The sequence below is a fragment of the Hyla sarda genome, chromosome 1 (assembly GCF_029499605.1).
Source record: "Hyla sarda isolate aHylSar1 chromosome 1, aHylSar1.hap1, whole genome shotgun sequence".
NCBI lineage: Eukaryota > Metazoa > Chordata > Amphibia > Anura > Hylidae > Hyla > Hyla sarda.
The window spans coordinates 46,452,557-46,459,116 of NC_079189.1; the positions used below are offsets into that span (position 1 = coordinate 46,452,557).

General features: G+C 46.9%; 1 long non-coding RNA gene across 1 annotated transcript in view; it reads right to left on the reverse strand.

Annotated features, from left to right (window-relative positions):
- Nucleotides 1–6,359, reverse strand: part of LOC130351768 (uncharacterized) — a 36,503-nt gene extending 30,144 nt beyond the window's left edge. Inside the window, exons 1-2 of the long non-coding RNA XR_008888365.1 lie at nucleotides 6,245–6,359; nucleotides 2,606–2,747 (exon numbers count right to left, since the gene is read on the reverse strand). This is a non-coding gene — a long non-coding RNA (uncharacterized LOC130351768). The remainder of the gene's footprint in view (nucleotides 1–2,605; nucleotides 2,748–6,244) is intronic.
- Nucleotides 6,360–6,560: the final 201 nt, after the last annotated feature.

Below are 6,560 nucleotides of genomic sequence, written 5' to 3' on the forward strand. Positions count from 1 at the left end.
AGTTCCTGCAAGTTTTAAGTTCAACAGTGGTTGTGGACAATCCATTTATTACGCATTCACCTATTGTCTTTGGGAAGGGTGGCGATAGGCTCAGCAACATTACAGTATTTAACCTTCACCCTGGCGTCACGAGTGACAAGGGTTAACAGCGCCCTTTATATTATTGAACAGCAACATCCCAACTACCCTACACCCCCACAAGGCTTTCCACACAGTGCTTCACCACACATACTTACCTACTGGGGGGAAAACTACCTAAGGACATACCTGCCTACTCAGGGGAAGGACTACCTATGGACGTACCTGCCTTCTGGGGGAGAAGGGGGTTAAACTACCATAGGACATACCTGCCTAATGGGGAAGAAGGACTACCTAAGGATGTGAAAATAATAAAGAGAAAACAGCTGGAGGCATCTGACCCAAAAAACCTAAAGCAATCAATGGAATATATGGAGGGCGACAGCAAAAATCACAGTGGTTCAAAAAATTATATATAAGTGAGCAAAACGGTGGTGCAAAGTAATCCAAGAGGCAAATAATACAGTAGCAAAAAGAAAAAAATCCAGCAACTCACCGCAACCGACACTCAGTGTAAAACAGCCGCCATGGAACTCACCGGGATCTTGCGGGAAGCTCAGAGGCTACAAACTGGTGAGTTCAGGGTAATCAGCACTTCTTCCGGCCCCATTGGAGCCGGAAGAAGTGCTGATTGCCCGAAACTCACCGGTTTGTAGCCTCTAAGCTTCCCGCAAGATCCCGGTTATCCATGGCGGCTGTTTTACACTGAGTGTCGGTTGCGGTGAGTTGCTGGATTATTTCTTATTATCTACCTAAGGATGTACCTGCCTACTGGGGTGTTTAACTACCAAAGGACATAGCTAAGAGGGGACTTCCTATCATACAACATATCTACCTAACAAGGAAACTACACAAGGAATGCGGAGACAGCACGGCCAGAGTAGTCACACAGCAGGTGGGTGCAAGCCAAATTTCCAACAGTCCCAGTCGCAGACTGTACAGGTAAGTATCCAATGTAGGTATAAGGCAGCACACCAAGTAGTGTTCAAATAAAGTGCAGTTTAATGTCCCATATCCAGATACAACGTTTCGGCAGTATCACACTGCTTGAGAAAGGCAGTGTGATACTGCCGAAACGTTGTATCTGGATATAGGACATTAAACTGCACTTTATTTGAACACTACTTGGTGTGCTGCCTTATACGTACATTGGATACTAACAAGGAAACTAGCTACATACTGGGGGATATACCTACCTAATAATGAAACTACCTAACTACTATGGAGGATATACATACAGTACATACTATGGGACATACCTGCATAATAGGGGTACTACGTGCCTACTGGGGGACATATCTACCTAATAGTGGAACTACCTGCATGCTGTGTGGGATATACATACTTGGGGGCTTACTAAACTACCCCCTTTTATTGTGCAAGACACCATGAGGGGCATTATTACACAATATGGCGGCCTATATTGGGGAGGATTGCTTAGAGGTAGAGAGTGTGCTAGAGAAATGTGGAAACTACGATGCCTGTCCTGCAGATGCAGAAAAAGTTGTCATGGTCTGAGGCAGATGGAGAATAAAAAGAAAGAGGATGACGCAGATCAGAGAAGATGTCATTGGATGTACCTGAAATCACAATATGGTCTCCGGAGCCTGTATACAGCTGGTATATGGGAGAATACTGGTCTGTGTATAGTGGTTTCATTCAGTAAGCTCTTGCATACTGGCATTATTGGTAATGTTGGTCTTTCTGTTAGGGTTTTTGCTTAGTAACAGTTTGGTGGTATTATCCAATGACTATGTGGTGGTAATAATAGTGATCATGATGTAGCAGTATTATTTGCCTCTTATATACAGGTAAGATTGGTTATACTGGTCTTTGTAATCTGGATTTTGACAATAACAGCATTATGGCAATATGTATGGTAATAGTATATGCTCCTTATATTGTAGTATTATTTGGTAAATAATACCAAACCAAATTGTCTTATACCTACGTAACTCTGATATCTGAAAAATTTAGAATCACATTTTTTCTATATAAGTTATTAAACCCTAAGACTACAAAAGCGTTGTCTATAAATCATAGGCCATCATTTTATAGCCAACAAAAAAAAAGTCTAGGCACAACCCTAATAACAATCCAAAGAGTTTTATTTGTAATTCAACTAAAAGGGGTACTCCGGCGCTTAGACATCTTATCCCCTATCCGAAGGATAGGGGATAAGATGCCTGATCGCGGGGGTCCCGCCGCTGGGGACCCCCGTGATCTTGCACGCCGCACCCCGTTAGAATCAGTCCCCCGTGTTCGCTCCGGGTCTGATTACTGTCGATCACGGGGACGGAGCATTGTGACGTCACGGCTCCGCCCTGTGTGACATCACGCTCCGCCCCCTCAATGCAAGCCTATGGGAGCTGTCACGCCCCCTCCCATAGGCTTGCATTGAGGGGGCGGAGAAGGGAGGGTTCAATATTCGCAAATATGCGCATATGCGAAGAGCAGAGAGGGATGCAGTGATCACTGTGATGTGTAAAACATGAAAAGCAGAAGACTTGAAAAAAGCTGCACTCACCCACTGAGGAGTATTTGCCAAACGATGCTTTATTCCACGTGTCCATACAGCAGACGGCAAGTCAATAGCTGGAAGTGCGGGGAGCGAGAGCCAAAGCTCTCAGGTGCGGGGGGCGTACCACTAGACATCACTGTGATGTGTACTGTGAACAAAAAAAAGCGAATATTCGTAATTGCGAATTCACGAATTAGCGAATATGCGATATTTGCGATTAAAATTCGAATTTCGAATATTCGTGAGCAACACTAGTAAGAATTCCCTAACCTATATGTATGCCCAGGATATCATATGGTACATATCTGTGGACACCATGTCTAACTCCCGCCATCTCTTGCCATGTACTTATGTATCAGCACAGCCTCCGTGACTCATGAATATGAGCTCTACATTGTAATTCACTTAAGAAGATTTAGTATCCATATGACAAACTTCTGCAGCGAGATTTACATTGACGGCTTTATGAATGACTTCCTAGCAGGGAGAATGAAGTCAGCCTTGTGCACGGAGAGCGACCATCTGTTATTTTTAATTATAAACTGCAGGGAAATAGCAATATTTCACTATGCTCCTCCAGACACTATTATGGAGTGGAACTTCGACTGAAAAGCTTAACCTTGACTTGGGCCGGTATTGGGTAATAATAGGCAGCCCGTTTCCTCTCCTCCCCCCAGTGCAGAAACAATGGCCTCTACTTATACGTATTCAACCTGTTCCTATACTATATCCCTCCTTTTATTAATATTCTATGTATTTTCTCCTACTACGGAATTATAAATTAACAGAGGGAGTGTCACCCATTTAGGGTTCCCTTGTATTTATCCAATAAGAATTAAAGAGTCTTGTCTGAACAGGGCCCAACGTTTATCTCTTACATGTAGGATCGGTACTTTGCGCAACACAGCTGGCCTATGGCTGGTTCACGTGACTCCCTACACTTTGTCAATTCAGGCCCATCGCTACAGGACAGGTAAACCAAGCAATTGCTTGGGTCCCCAAGCAGAGCCGGTGCTTGTTGTGCCGGGCCGTCCTCCTGCCCCTATCCCGGTTCGGCAGCTCACCCTGTCGTCCGGCCGGGCCAGCAGTGCGAGAGCCTGGAGCGGGAGGCAGAGACTAAAGCCGCTCAGCCTTTGGCTCCTATTTTTATGCCCGGCTCACCTGTAGTTGCCGGGAACTCAGGATGTCCCCGCCCCCAGTTAAGTGCCGTACAGCTACGCGTGTCGGCCTCGTATTGACGTTTGCTCACGTCAGGCTCCCAGAATTCAAGGGCTGGTGTTACTACGTCCTGACGCCGGCCCTAGGTATTCTGAGAGTGTGACATGCGCAAACATCATTACCGGTCCATGCGTAGCTGTGCAAGCCCTTATCTGGGGACTGGGGAAGGTTCTGACCTGAATTCCCGACAACTGCAGAGCCTCTCTGCAGCAGAGGTACCAACTTGGGGGGGGGTCAAATCTAGGGGCACTATCTGCCTACTGGGGGGAGGGGGTTAATCTGGGGGTACTACCTTCCTACTGGTGGAGGGGTTATTCTGGGGGTACTACGTGCCTTCTGGGGGGAGGGGGTTAATCTGGGGGTACTACCTTCCTACTGGTGGAGGGGTTATTCTGGGGGTACTACCTGCCTACTGGGGAGAGGGGGTTAATCTGGGGGTACTACCTTCCTACTGGTGGAGGGGTTATTCTGGGGGTACTACGTGCCAACTGGGGGGAGGGGGTTAATCTGGGGGTACTACCTGCCTACTGGCGGGGTTAATCTGGGGGTACTACCTGCCTACTGGGGGAGGGGGTTAATCTGGGGGTACTACCTGCCTACTGGGGGAAGGGGTTAATCTGGGGGTACTACCTGCCTACTGGGGGGAGGGGCTTAATTTGGGGGTACTACCTTCCTACCTGGGGGGAGGGGATTAATCATTGTATGATTTATTTAGAGATACATGTGTTTATCATGGGAAATTGTCCTACCTATGTTAATGTGTGTGTGTGTGTGTGTGTGTGTATATATATATATATATATATATATATATATTATATATATATATATATATATTTCTGTCAAGTACGTATAAACCTACAGAGAGAGCCTTGGACTCTGGAGGACCTATGCATGATATGGATTGCTTATTAGTTTAGTGTAAACTGTGTAATGTGATAACAAGGCCAAACAGTATAGTGTATGTCAATTTTTAATCTGGTAATTTACTTATAGAAAGTCAAGAAAAAGACATAACTACCCGGAGCGATTTCCTTTTTTTTTTTTCTTACAAATTAGCTTGGCAATTTTTAAGACCATTCAGCCAATGTCTTGTTACGCTTGCTGCTACATTTACCGTACATATATATATACACGGTTGTTTAAAAAAAAATTGCATACCCTTAGATAATTGGTAACATACAAAGCATTTTTAAAGCAAACCTGAGTGAGCAGAAAAACATACCGTATTTATCGGGGTATACCACGCACCGGCCTATAACACGCACCCTCATTTTACCCAAATATCCATGGTAAAATGAGGGTGCGTGTGTGCGCGTGTATACCCCGATATACCCCCAGGAAAGGCAGGGGGAGAGAGGCCGTCACTGCCCGCTTCTCTCCCCCTGCCTTTCCTGGGGTCTAGAGTCCTGCTGCCGGCCCTTCTCTCCCCCTGGCTATCGGCGCCGCTGCCCGTTCTGTCCCCCTGACTATCGGTGCCGGCGCCGATAGCCAGGGGGAGAGAAGCGGAGCCGACAGCAGGCCTCCGGCGCGCGTCCCCTGCGTCGTTGCTATGCACGGCATAGCAATGACGCCGGGGACGCACGCCGGAGGCCTGCAGCAGCGCGGACCCGACCCAGGTAATTATGCCACCGGGGATGGGGGGAGGCAATGGGGCAGCGGCGCCTGCAATGGGTGCCGCTGCCCTTTCTCTCCCCCTGGCTGTCGGCGCCGCTTCTCTCCCCCTGGCTATCGGCGCCGGCAATGGGGCGCCGGTACCGATAGCCAGCGGGAGAGAAGGGCCGGTAGCAGCGCTCTAGACCCCAGGAAAGGCAAGGGGAGAGAAGCGGGCAGCGACGGCCTCTCTCCCCCTGCCTTTCCTGGGGGTGTATCGGCGTATAACACGCACATAGACTTTAAGCTAAAAATTTTAGCCTAAAAAGTGTGTGTTATACGCCGATAAATATGGTATTTTTATTTCCTATGGGATTTATATTCAACTGTAGACAATCATAAAACAGGGCAACAAATAAATAGTATATCTGCCCATTCATCTTAATAAAATGCCTCCAGGTCATTGAGTCTACTGACTCAATGATATTAAAGGGGTACTCCGCTGCTAAGCGTTACGAACAAACTTTTCCGAATCTTCGGCCTATCGCCACCCTTCCCAGAAATGATAGGTGCGTGCTTAAATGAATAAAGGCCCACAATAGGGATGAACTTGAACTTGTATAAACTTTACTGAAATACTTGCGGTACATCCAATTAACAGCATAAGTCTTAGCAATACAGTCTCTATACAGCACGGCAGTGATTGAAAGATGCTGCGGACCATTGACTTATCCAAAGGACTAGTAGAATTAGGATTGAGGCAGAGATCCATCCGGATTTAGGGTTCTGTTTAGGTCTGGTGATCTTGCAGACTTAACAGGGATTGAGATAACTCACAGTTCTGTAAGATGGCCGTTGCCGCAAGGCTTGGGCCTAGTCACTGCTGTTGACAGCTGCGCAGATCCTCCTCTATCAGCAGCCCACGAGGAAAGAAGAAAGAGTAATGGCCTCCGCTCTCTTATATGGGCAGGGCTGTTTTGGATTGGTCCGTGTCAGCCGTCACTCACCGTTACAATGCATGGTGGGCGATCACCTGACTTCCTCAAAAGGTCCTTGAGCCATAAACCATAGAGTTTTGGAACGCATTACGTGACCTGCAGGTCCTGCGACACTACAACAAGGTAAGTACACTTTATTTACATATTTACACATT